Below are 14,185 nucleotides of genomic sequence, written 5' to 3'. Positions count from 1 at the left end.
CTCTCGCATACCACCATGGTCAAGATAGCTTTCCACTGGAAGATGGCACCCTCCAAAATTTTACTCTGACCTAAAAGTGACAGATTTCTTAATAGAGCCAAAAGGTGATTTCTCCACCATTGCATACCACCATGTGAATGTGTGTGCGCGCATATGGGTCGATCACATCAATTAGTGTTAGCATTCATTGACATCTTCCCAAGGACTTACTGTCTGGGACATAAAATTCTGTTGCCAGGAAGTAAACGTTACTCAATTTTGATGCTGAAGAAATATTCTCATGAGGGACATATACTCTCTTTTCTCCCTGAAAAGAACCACACAACACAGCAAATTTAGGTTCATTTATATTTGACCATTTCATTCATCTCAGACAGATGTCCTCACTCTTTTAGTTCTTGAAGGAAAATACATCACAGCTGTCTTGATTACTGATCTCACTAATTACAGGCTGCAACCATCAAGCACAACTCCTTCCACATTAGACAATGACCGAGAGAGGATTGCACAAGCACAGTCCACGCTCTCGAAGTCTAGAGTTTGGGTAAATTATTTGTAAGATTTATATATTTTTACCAAATGGTGAAATACTGAGTCATGGTGTCATGGAATATTTACTTTAACTGTGTTTTAATTAAAAAAAAAAACAGTGAAAATGGTAATTGTATAATGGAAGAAACCTCCCTCAGAACAATCTATATTCTAATGTAAAATCTAACATAATCCTAAATCTTTTAAATCAAATTATAGCAGAAAAATAGAAATCTGTACTTATCTTCAGCAAATATGTGGATCATTTTCCCTGGTCATCTCTCTCCTTTTGCTATTATTTAATACTATTTGGTGTCATTTTCCCAAAGGCATTTTTTCCAAGTCAACAGTTTAAATAGCTTTTGAAAATACAGAAAGACAAAAACAAATTGTATTATGAGAGACAATGACTACACATGTAATAAAAGCACTTTTCTAATTTTCAAGTGGAACAATCTCTTTGACATTCTAATAAACAAGTACACAAAAATTTACAAAACTCTTTAACTAATAATGTGTGCTTAAAACACACTCATTTTCTTCAACAAATATGTGAGAACCATATAAAATTTTATGTATACACTGGCAGTGTGAAGAAAGAATGATTAGATGTTAGAAAGAGAGCACTAGAAGTTCACATGTGTGCACAGAAACACCCATGTGCAGACAGCAACATAAAACTTGTTACATGCTGATTCATCTGGGCTCTCCACTGCAAACATGGGGTGATTTGCCATAAAAGATTGTCTCCTAAATCATAAGAACTAAGAGGGAATATTGACAAAAAGCTCTGAGGATTATTTGTGGTATAATTATATAAAAGTTTTAGATGTTTACAGAGACCCGTAAGATTTGGACTGGCTCCAGGCAAAGACACAGTGTGACCAAGTCTGAGTAAATGCCCTCCTCAGCAGAACCTCTGCAGCTGTCATGAATAATGCCTGAAATGAAAGGCCAATGAAAGGTATAGAAGATGGCCAGGCCAATCACCAAGGTTCTCTGGTGGAAAGGAAAGGATGGAAGAGAAAGGCAAAATGCAAAACCCATTATAGGGCTCTGAAAGAAAAGAGGTCTAGAAAAGAGAAAGAAGGCGGCATTTGCCATAGACATCACCAGCAACCCCAACCAAGTCATATCCAGATTCTTCACGTTTGTTTGTTTGCTTGTTTGTTCGCTTGTTTTTCTGGAATATACTTTCAGTATGGTATGCGATTCAGAAAAATATTGGCCTTGCCTTAAGCTGAAGCTTCCCCTTTCTTGGTTGGTAGAAGCTCATCCATGAAAGTAAACAACATTTGTGGTGATACACAGGATTGTTACAGAGACCAACAACACAGATAGAGTGTACAGTCAGATTTCTTGCCTGTAGAAGTTACACTGTGACTGTTGATTCCCTTTAGCTCTTGAGTATTTTGTATGTTTTGCAATCCTCAACCAAAAATCTCTCAATGAATAAGCCAAATTTTCTGACTTAAAATCTTATTCAGAAGGAATGGTTGGGGAACAACAAACTGATTCAGTGGGTAAAGGCATGATCTATCCTAGCCCAGTAATCTGAGTTTGATTTCTGTAACCCACAGAGTGGAAGGAGAAAGGCATCTCCTGAGAACATTCTCCAAATTCCACGGTGTGCACAGACACACACATGCATGCGCACATGTGTACACACGTTCAGTAAGTACTTCTTAATGTGATTTTTAAAAATATAATGAAAGAAAAGCAGATAGTAACAAATTTTGCCACTAATTTCCACAAAAGTCTCTTAGGGGCTTAGAAATTTAGGTTTCAGAGAGAAGAGACCCTTGGCATTGTCAGAAAGAATGATGATAACTTACTGGTTCATTTTGATGCCCTGAAATAGTATAGTTTGAAGAAACAGTGCTTGTATGTCCATGAAAATATGAACAAGCCTATTGACACATTTAAGTCCTCAGAGAGAGTTATGGGAAAAATTATTCATTCCAGCTAGCAAACTTCATTTTTGTGCAAAAGTCAAGCCATGTATGTAGATGGAGATCAATGAGGTATGAGGAATCTTTTTATTAGTGTTATTTTGCTTTACCAATGTAATACTTAATTATTTAGCAAAATTTCAGAATAGAACTTTCAGAAGAATATTTTACACTATTTGCTACACAGCTAATGTTTTCTAGTACTAGTAATGATCTTGATCAAGTAATTCACTAGAGTTCTCTTCTATTCTAATTGTCAATTGAATTCTAACATTATCAATAGCGTTGTTTTAGAAAATAATACAGTTTGTGCATTAAATATACTCCTATAATTGAATATTATATCAGACTGGAAAATAAATTCAATTTTATTAGAAACACCATATACAATTAAGAACAGGAAGCATATGTTTTACAATGCATAATACATGGTCTGCGACTTCTAATGTCAGTTAATTACATTCTTTAATGAAATATTTTTGCATGTTTAAGATATGCAAAATGTTAAACAACCTTTCACCTTTACTTGTAAACTTGTTTTTCTTTTCACAAAGAATGGTAGGAAGCCAACAAGCCATTGTGTGTGTGGTATTTCTCTGATTTCCTAATCTTTTAACTAAAAATTGGACATATTTTCTCATAACTCATCATCAAGAATTTTTCAACATCTGAGAATACTGACTCAAATGATGGTAAATAGGCCAGTTGTGCAACATACAATCTTTAAACAACTTTTTGTTGTTGTTTTTATGACCAAGCTGTAAATAAAGAGACATATGTGCTGTTTTATGTATCCACATGCCTTACTACCATTTTTGTTTTTTTTTTTAGATCAACACCATAACTTACATTGTCTTCCACACAAAGTTCTGGCAAGCTTCAATAGATTCATTAGTGGGTTTTTCTTTACACCAACAAAGCTCAAAGAGGTCCTAACAATGGAGGTAATCACAGCGTCTTCCCGACCCAAGCTTAGGTTTCCATCCTTTCACTCCAGACTCCTATTTCATTTCTAAGCAACTGGATTTCCATGGCATTCCCAGAACAAATAAATATCTCCCTTTCCCCTGCTTACATCTTTTGTGTATATTTTTCTATACAACTGCCTGTATTTAAACTAGTGTGGTAATGGCAGGGTTCTTCAGGTAATCTTTCATTGGACATAAATGGTGTAGCATTAAAATGCAGATAATGTTACCTCAATTAGAGAACGCTGTGCAAAACTTGAAAAAGACGAAGCTAAATGTTTGGACTAAACAAGTAAGTCTATGTTGTTAAGAGTGGGGCTGGGTAAGTTGCATTTTCAATAGATGCCTTAATGAATAAATGTTAGAGTGTATCAACAGTCCTGAGCAGGCTTGTGGTTTGTGTGTGCATGAAGTGTAATGGTATCAATTGACTGGCTCTTTGTGGTTGCTGTAAAGTACTCTTGAATGTGTCAATGGAGAGAAGGCCAGCAGACAATGAAGCCATGACAGCTGAATGTCAGCAGCGACCTTGAACCTAAACTGGTTTCACCAATCCAGTGACTCCAGCTACAGTGAAGACATGCAGTGGGGCTGGACCTTCGGCATTGCCTGTCATTTTCTGTGTTCAGATTCCAAACACTTCAGTGACAATTTCAACACATTGCTGGAGCCTGCTAATATGCCTCAGTGAACGTTCACTTATTAGTGATGGGCCTAACGATATGTTCAGCATTTTAAACAGGCTTGCGTGGGCATTTAAAAATACAAAACAGAAAAACAGAAGAAAGCACTATTCTAAACAGAATATTTCATAGAAGCAACTGCACCCAGAGAACATCCTCGAACATGTCTTTTCTTCAGAATTGGATTCTTTGATATGAATCTTGCATTGCATAGTATTACTCTTCATACCTTACTACATTCTTTATTGCTGCAAATAGCACATGATTAGCTAATTAAAATACTGCATCAAGGAATAATTAATATCTGTAATGCAGTGTTTCTTTAATGAAAAACAAGAGAAATTTTCTAAAGGTCACATTTACAGATTAAATGTGTCTTTAACATAAATGGAATGTTATTAAGCTAGGCTCTATTTTCAGGAGAGAACCACAAAGCCTTTTGTGGCAAAACACTATTAATGAATTCAAGAAGCAGAATCCCTTTGCAAACGCTGAAGTTGATCAAGGTTAGAAGCCCAACTGCAGCTAAATGTTCTGATGTTCACTATAGCAGGCCTGGAGGAACCCAGGGCAGGGAAGGGAAGAAAGCCCAGAGTAGAATGAAAGGCTGAGGAAAATACAGAAGAAAAGGAAGATGGAGGGCAGATAAAGAAAGAAATGTACATTATAAAGAGAAAATGAGTTCGGTGGTCCAGTAAGACATTAGGACTTCCACATTAGACAATGTGGAAAGAGTAAAACTAAAAAGTAGTTTGCAAGCATTATAGGAGGTGTGTCTAGCATCTCCTATATTGTTAATGTAGTAATGCCATAAATACTGAAATTCTTCTTAAGAAAAATGTAGTATTTTCTAAAATAAAGTAAAATTGAAAAAAATTAAAAGTTGGAACACCAAGACTTTAAAATGTAAATTCATTGTCCTGAAGTCATTGTGAGTGAATATGAGAAATGATATAGGGGACTTCACTTCATTACTACGTCTTTTAATCCCAGTACTAGGAAAAAGCACCTGTGTGATATATTACTTTTTAAAATAAAACATGAGCACAAGTGTCTACTTGTCCATCTGCAGCTTTCTCATGTTCTTTTTATTGTACTTTTTAAACATGTTTTATTGGAAAAAAAATCCCCATACAATATATTCTGATCACAGTATCCTTTCTCTCCCTTCCTCCCAGATCCTCCACACATCACCTCCCCACTCTTGCAATGCCACGCCTTCTTTCCCTCTTTTTTAGAAAACAAAGTGGCAAAAATAAATAAATAAATAACAACACAAAACAAAAAATAAAACAAACAATCCCTAGAATAAAAATTAAATAAACAGGAAAAAATAAAACAAAGGAAAAAACATGAAAAACTCACAAAACCCATATAAGCACATAACCAGAGACCATAATACTTAAGAAAAAGACAGTAAGGTTGAAAAAGTCTAGACAAAGCCTTATGAGACAAAGCATTTCAAAGAGTGCCATTGAGGTCATATTGTGCTGGCCATCGACTGCCGGGTCCCCGACCTGCCCTAGAGAGTGGACTGTAAAATCAGGATGCCTCTGTTCTTACATAATATAAAATCAAATCATTTCGTCACTAGTTTTTATTTAAAGACACAAAGAAGAAAATAGGCTTGAAAGAGATGTCTGTGCTTTTGCTTGAAAAACTTAAATATTTACAAATATTTCAAAATTTTTTTAAAGTTATAAGGTGTGTCTTAATACAATGAAACTTTATAATTATCACACAACTCTGAGAAATAGTTATTGCCCAAAAAGCTTTCCCATAAAAATTTACTATTTGCTTCTTTATTGAGGGGATAGTATCCAGAAGTGAACGTCATCAAACTCTGATACTAGAGAAAGAACCGTAAATACACTATCATGTTGACCTCAAACTGCAACTAAAAAGCTCATTCAGTAAAAATCACATTAAGATTATTAAATTATCAAAAATAATAAACTGAGCACTAAAACAGATGCTTAAATAATGACCTAAAATAATTATCAACTTCCAGATTAGAAAAAAGAAACAAAACAAACAAACAAATAAACAAAAAGCCTCAACTTCATATACTACATAGAGAAAGGTTTTGGAGACTTAAAGACAGTGTACAATGAAAATGATATAGATTAAGAAGAATTATTTTGATTCATTAGATTATATTTATGTTTCCTAGAGGCAGGGACTCTGACTAATAGTCATAAAGGTTAGTTTCTTTGTAGATAAGTTTTCATAGTAGAACATTCATGTATACTCTTTTATGAAAATATTTTAATTTACAAATGGGCAGACACCACCAGTGTACAGCTGAGAATTAACTCATATGTTCTTTTTAACTTCAGATTACTCTTATTTTTCATAAATTTTCTAACATACAATTTTTATGTCTTAAAAATATTAGCAATGTCAATTTTAGTTTCACTAATTGATACTTGACAGTTACTCTAATGAAGAAACTATTTAGAATGATTTTTATAAATGAATTAGCACTTAAAATGTAGGGAAACATGAAATAATTTTCACAAATGCCAAAGAATAAAGGGCCTCTGCTGATGTATGCATCCATCACAGAACCATCTCCACAGAGCCTTATGTTGTGCTTTCACACTACTGTGAGAAAGGATTTCAATCACACAAGTTCTGAATCTTCAGAGAAAAGCTGGTAAGGGCTCTGGGAAAAGTTGGAGTGGCGTTTCTGGTTGATATGATCAAAATACATTGCATCCGTGCACAGAATTATCACAGACTGGATGAGACGGTGTTGGATGAGGTGAGCACCTTTGCAGCTATCGTTATTTTCAAAGAGTGGTTTAGTCTTTAGGTGAGACTCGATCCCCCAGCACATATGTACGCTATGGAATTTAGTTTAAATACAAAAGTGGTCAAAATGAAATTCAGGTTAACAAGTCAATGTACTGCCTACAACACAACCACTGCTTGCTTGCTTGCTTGCTTATTTATTTATTTATTTATTTATTTATTGCCTACATGCATCAGCTCTCTTGATCAATCCAAATGTAGACAAATGACACATAGAACCATATCCTTCTTCCTGAAGTAGTTGATTTAAGAAAACACCAGTGTATTCTACCTTAGAAAACATTCTGCGTAAGCTCTGTATTATGGAGAAATGATAGACGATTCTGTAATAACTATCATGAATATGATAGAATTTGTGGCTAAAAAAAAAAAAGAAATATGGCACGTAAGAGTGTCTAAAACTAGGTGACGTGACATTGTTATTTCAAGGTCCATTTCCTAAAGATGGGTGACAAGCAGTCCCACAGTATATATGAATATAAAGACAGTACTATACTCTCTTAAACTCCCCTCAACATTTTGTTTCCAACAGAAAATATGTGGAAGTGAGCCTGAAATAGCATATATACAAATCTCTGTGGCTCAAATATTTAAAATTCACTTCAACTCTTCAGGAAGTTACCTAGTTTATTGTGTATGGTTTCAGCATTGAAAGGAGAGGATAAAACGCATTGTTTCTGTGTCGATGTCCTTCTCTTCAATTGTATTTAAGAGCCAGAGTTTTGAAGTGTTGCCTGCATTGGGAAAAAATGCTAGGTAAATTGTGAAAGCTTCCCGGAAGAGTCAGGCAGTGATTCCCACATGGCACCATCAACTCTTACAGGCGATGAGAGGCCCTGAGACTCCCTCACACCCACTCATACCACTTAGGAGGAAATATCCATTCTTAAGTGCCCACTCAGCTTTTGGGTTGTTCTGGACTCTTCTTCGTCACTAAGCTGAGACATCTCTTGTGCTCCAAGTCAAATGGAAGAATTTTGGAAGATAATCTTTAAAGCCGCCAGAGAAGGTTTTAATCCTGAACCTTGATAAGAGCAAGCCTTGGGTTCTATGTGATGAGAAACTGCGATTATGATACCATATCCTCCTAAGTCAGAGCTCTTAGGCTATCACTACAGCAAAAGAGGCAACTGACTCACAAACGACGAGCAGTTTTCATGAACAGTGAGACAGTGTCAAACTATGGTTTAGTAAAGAATATTTTATAAATCCCAATAAAGAGTTGTTTTGAAACAAAAAAGAATGAAAAAGATGAGCATATGCAAGGCGTATGAGTCGGGGCTGAGTTTAAAATAAACTTGACAGTCCACACCACCAAGTCAGTCATTTCCCACAAACAGAAGACTCTCCTTTCTAGGTCTTTTCCAGGACCCCAAGAGAGAATTTCTGTTTACATTAGAAAACTCTGACTGAGAAGCTAATTGCTGCCATGGTTCCTCCATTCCTCCACAGCCTCTCTACCCCTGAGCAGCAGTCCACAGCTGCTGGAGACCACGTGGCAGGCAAGATCAATGGAGCCAGTGCCTTCTTACCAGGACTCTGGTATTAAAATCCACAAAAGTGAAGAGAGGAATAGCCACTGTCCAGACATACAGCTTCGCTGCACATTAAATTTGGGGTTAATATTTGAACTGTCTTTACTAGACAAGATATTCAGTACTTTGAAAAAAAATTGATTCTTCACATGTTTCACATAAAAATTAACTTGTCTTAAGGGAAACTTTAATTAAATTCACAGAGAATATTTGCAGATATAAATTAAGATATATTTTATCTTTTGTTTTTAAAAAGTAAGATTAATTTCTTTAAGCTTTAAGCTTTGCACACAAATATACTCTTATTCATATTGTCTTGTAAAATGGGGCCAGATGACTAGCACATACATCATTGCCACCAAAGCGCTAGTTACCTCCAAAAGACTCCAGTAACAATACATTTCACACAGAAAGATCACTAGTGTTCACTGTTGGCTGGCAAATATTTAAATACATGCACTACAAACAAGCAATGATTACAGATCAATAACAGACACATCTGTCGATTACGTTTATTCTGTTCTTCAGGTGGACTTACTTTTGTCTATTACTGTATCTTTTGAAATGTTATTGTATATATCACCCTAATGATATTATGTGTATATATTAAATCTATGATGCATTATACATGTTCTATGCATCTTACAATCTTCTACTTAAAGTGCAGTGAATTACAGAGGCAGAGATTCTCTTCTAAATACTCTATTGGTAGAATATTTTCTCTACTTACCTTAAGTAACAGATGCTAAAGTTGGTAGGCAGTATGAGAAATTAATCCCAGAAATTAATATTGAAGTTATTAATAAAATTAATAAAATATTTAAAGGAGTTCTACTGTTCAGAAAAAAAGTCTCATTTATTTGTTGTCACAAAGTTGTATTAACAGTAAAGTACTAACCAAATATATTTGGAGACACTATATGTATCTGCTTGACAAATTTAATTATAAACTACTATGGTGATCACTAATAAAGTTAATACGTAAAAAGCAGTAATATTCAGGTTGCAGCGGTCCTTGGTCTGAAAACATGGGAGAATTAATGCAAAAAAAAAAATACCAAGCATCATTTGAATAATGATTTCATTGTAACAATTTTCTCTGAGAAGTGTTTTTGATGAGGTCATCTCCCTACAACATGACCCCAGGTCTTAAGAAGCAGCCATGTTAGGCTGGTGACATCCATGATATTAGAGTACAAGGAGTATGTGGACTATGAAATCTATAATATGTGTATTTGATATACATATATCATGGACAAAATCACATCATGCAAATATAATGACCCCAAACAGCAAAATTGCAGTAGGTCTAGATACACGGCATTTGTTTGATGGTATCATCAGATACAAACAGAACAGAAGAAATCATTTCTGTCTTACAGAAATAGTTTTTTCTTTTAGTCATATAAGTAAAAAAAAAAAAAACAAAAAGAACACATTTATACTAGACAAGAGAAAATTCAAGGAATGGCCTTCAAAAGTGGGGACATAATTTGGTAGTTACATATGAACTGTAACATCCAACTATATACAAGGCTGAGCTTTCTTTATGAAGTAAAACCTACACTACACACCTTTGCTTTCTATCACTATGTAAGAGTAGGTGTGAATTCACTTGGATTGATACAGGGTGATGTGAAATGACTTTTCTTTCAGCTATTTCTGTAGTGCATTTTAAGTATTTTTCTTATAAAATAAACTCATTTAGCAGTAAGTTTGCATTGTGCTTTGATCTATAGTTGTATATGACTATGGGGAGTACAGCCATGAACTTACTTCCTGAAATACTTCCTAGCTCTCCATATTTTTACTTTTTTCTACAGATCAGGCAAAGGTTGACATACATACAAGCTTATATCATTGCGCTTGTGTCTAAGACTTAGAAGACTTTGTAAAAATCAAGTGTTTCACTTCTAATACAGCAACGTGCACCCTCTCAGATCCCTTCACAAATAACCTGCCTCCCTTCAACATGGTCTACAGTGTAAGGACCAGAGATGTGACTTTTCTGAGAAGACCCTGTGCACAAGTGTGGAAGTGTGGAGGAGAAAGCAGATTATTCCATTAAGTATAAGTGTTCCCTTTAGGACAGTATAGCGGTAGACAGCATAAACAAAAACAGGTTTTGCATCCTAGCTGTACACAGTACTCCTTTGTGTAGTTGACTGACTGCTGACAACAATTAAAAAAAAAAAATAACTGTAGCATTCTGCTGTCAAACTTTCCAGATACTTTATAGAGAACTTCAAAAATATGATTCCTTTTTTCTCAAATACAACTAATTTGAAAATTAATGTAGTGCCACAAAACATGAATGCTCCTTGCCATTGAGGAGGCTCCTATCTCCCAACAATGGGCAGAATTTCACAACCTAGTCTTTCAAAGAAGTGTACTGGTACCACATATACATGCCTTACATGGCAGTGAGGCCAATATTATTAATATAAAAATTTCAAAAGCATTATTTACCAATTTTGACAGTTGTCATGGACATCACTGTGTCATATGGCATTTTTGACAAAACAATTTGCTAGCTGATAGTTACAGGAGTACTGAAAGATTCCCTCCCTGCCCTACCCTTTTACAATACAAAAGTACATCCTTAATGTAACTTCTCTGCTGAAGAGAAGACTGGGCTCTATAAGACACCCTTCCCAGTGCAGTTTCAATACAAGGAAGTGAATGCAAGTGTTAACAAGGCCTAATCTTCTCTTTTGTATTTGTTTCTTCATTAAGCTCTAACTATGCTCTGGCTCTTGTGCCCTGAAGATTTGATGTGAAGATGGTATGACAAGCTTGGCTTCTCCTGATGCAGCTGGCACTCCTGATGCCAAAAGCCAGAGCCTATGGTAGTGGGATGAGGAGAGTTGTTCCCAGCACAGTTTGCCTGTCAGTTTCCCATCCGCCTCGCAGTGCAGCACCCCCTCCGCAAGTTCCCCTAATGAGAAGTGGAGGACAATACCAGTATTGTTGTTTCTACTGGCAATCGTGTGGAAAGAACAGTCGCTGTTTACCCAAGCATTTGTATTACCCAAACTCTGTGGATAATTACTTCTAGAGTCCCAGATTAACTCTGCTCTTTGCCTCAGCACAAAATATCTATTTAGATAGAAACCCAACAACTTTTCTGTCTCTTAGAGCATTTTAATAGTTTACCATTAAACTAGTTTCATATTTATCAAAAGACAAGAAACATACCTAGATATTTTGCACTCAGGACATCAAGAGTTTGTCAGACATATAAGAACTCCCATATTTAAGTGAGCTTGAAAGTCACTCTCACTCCATCTGCCCCAGCACCATCCTAAAAAAAAAAAAAAAAAAAAAAAAAAGCTGTAAAGCACACTCCTCCTTCAATTGGTATAGCCTTATACCTAGGAACTTATGGCAAATAAAAGCATATTTCAAGTAAGAATGACATTTCTGGTCAGTTTATCCCTGTCAGTGTCTTATGGAAAAATATGTAAAAGAAAAATGTCTACTTATTTAATTAACATACAATTTCATGATATGCCTTTGTTTACTAAGCCCTAGCAAAATGGTACTATTGCTATGTCTATTTCCATGATACTGGTAATAATTTTAATCTGTCACATCATTCTTACCCCCTTCATGTCCCACCCCACATGCATTCGGCTGTTAGCAGTATGCAAAACACCATCATGAATATGCGTAATTATGGAGATTCATGGTAATTTTTCAGGGTTATCTGATGTGACGTTTATAGGACAGCAGCATACATCAATTTAAACAAGAGTGACAAATATCTTATCCTTTATATTTCTATAGTATTTTTAATATTTCCTCAGCCCCTCTCCAGGGAGTAGTATGAAATGGTAAGAACTTGAATAATAAAAACGTTAAACAATCAAATGCTTTGCTAGATGTTTTTTTTTTAAGCAAGTTTTACAATGATTCTCTACCTGTTGAAGTTTAAAAAGTATACTGTATGGATTTTTTTACTTAACAATACTTTCATCAAGTGTCTTATACACTTCAAACCAACAAAAGCATGGGCTGCTGCACATGGCATTTTAAGATGAGGGCAAAATTGCTTAATTACTTTTAAACTATGGTTGCTTGCCTGACAGAACTATTTGGCAAACATAGTCCACCAATTTTATTAAGTGTAGGGACCTGAAACACTAATCTCTTTGGAGCATATTTGAATTTTGTTCTAAGTGAGTTGCACCTCTTGGAGACTTGCACATTATCTTTATCTCGGTGACTAATTAGGACTCGCTTGACAATTTCATATTTACAATGATTATGAAGTAGGAATCCTTTTTCTTGTTCAGACTGTTTGTCATGAATACTGTATAGTAATAGTTACATTGAAGACATAGAGACTCCCACAATATGATTGAGTGGCAGCTTAAGTTTAAGCTGAGTAAACGTGAATGGTATCAAGATGTCTCAATAGAGGGGCAATTATTATCCACTTCTCATGCCATCACTAAAAACAACAAAATAACTGTTCATTCAAGTCATTATATCAGCCATATTTTTAAATGTACTAACAATAAAGTCACTAAAAGTTGGCTTGATTGAAAATGTCACTCCTCATTCCAATCAAACAAATTCAGAATTCTCTTTTTCTCGGGCAAACACTTTCATGATTCCAGGTTGAGGATCAAACCTTTACAGTTAAATATTGTACAGTATTTTGTTACTAAAGCAATACCAGAATACTCTCTAAAGAATCAGCAGGACCTATTGTTTGAGGGTATTGCTAGTAAAAAATGACAAGGGTGGATACTGGGACATTGATCCAGAGGTTGTTGGAAGAAGCTATTTTGTACCACATATGTATAATTGTATGTTAAATCATTAAATATCATTGTTTATTGCTTAGAAATAATTCCTTATGAAAATACATTAAACGTTTGCCCCTTGTTAAGGTCCCAGTTTGATTAATAAACAAATCTTCTGGTATAGTAAACCCAAAACATAACAATGTTGTTAAAAGATTCACCTTTGTAGTGGGATGTTTTCTAAAGTGCCACTTTCAGCAAACACAGTTTCTTTCGATATACATGTATAACACAAACTAAAGAATTGATGCAATCATCCAAATAATTCAAGGGTAAAATACATGTGCTTCAACTATTTATTGCAAGGAAAAGTGAAGGATTTAGCATGAACTGTACAAAGGACTGTCTTGATTTTCTTCACTTTTCATGTGCAGACCTAGTTTACAATAATATTTGTCAACATTTGAAACTTATACATATATAATGCTGAAGTATCTCTCCACAGAAGATGACCACCACTCTTCTCATAGCAATGATTTATACTCTTTGGTTGTACTCATGTTTAGTTGAGTTAGACTCTGTGTGTGTGTGTGTGTGTGTGTGTGTGTGTGTGTGTGTGTGTGTGTGTGTGTTGTGTGTGTGTGTGTGTGTGTGTGTGCGCGCGCGTGTGTGTACATGTGTATGTGTGCAAATTAAATTGAGGTAAAACTAAATAGACTCATCATGTTCATTTATTAACTGCTTGGTTAATAAATAGATTCATATAAATGATACATTAAGTTTCAGAAAAGAGGTTCTTTAATATAGCCTTTCTAAAATTTTATTAATAAATATTTCTGAATATAGCCATAAATTAATTTGTATACATTTACATTTATAGTGAAATAGAAAAACTTTTGAGAGATGTTCTATATTGTACACATTTAAGACTGTTTTACAGTTAGT

The 14,185-nt window shown here is 35.0% G+C and overlaps 1 long non-coding RNA gene across 1 annotated transcript; it reads left to right on the top strand.

Annotated features, from left to right (window-relative positions):
* Positions 1-1,261: 1,261 nt before the first annotated feature.
* On the top strand, positions 1,262-11,670 carry Gm52045. The gene is made up of 3 exons (XR_003950631.1): positions 1,262-2,205; positions 3,315-3,743; positions 11,223-11,670. It is a non-coding gene; the product is annotated as a predicted gene, 52045 (long non-coding RNA).
* Positions 11,671-14,185: the final 2,515 nt, after the last annotated feature.

Source organism: Mus musculus, chromosome 13 (genome assembly GCF_000001635.26).
Source record: "Mus musculus strain C57BL/6J chromosome 13, GRCm38.p6 C57BL/6J".
NCBI lineage: Eukaryota > Metazoa > Chordata > Mammalia > Rodentia > Muridae > Mus > Mus musculus.
This window is presented reverse-complemented; position numbering and strand designations above follow the sequence as displayed.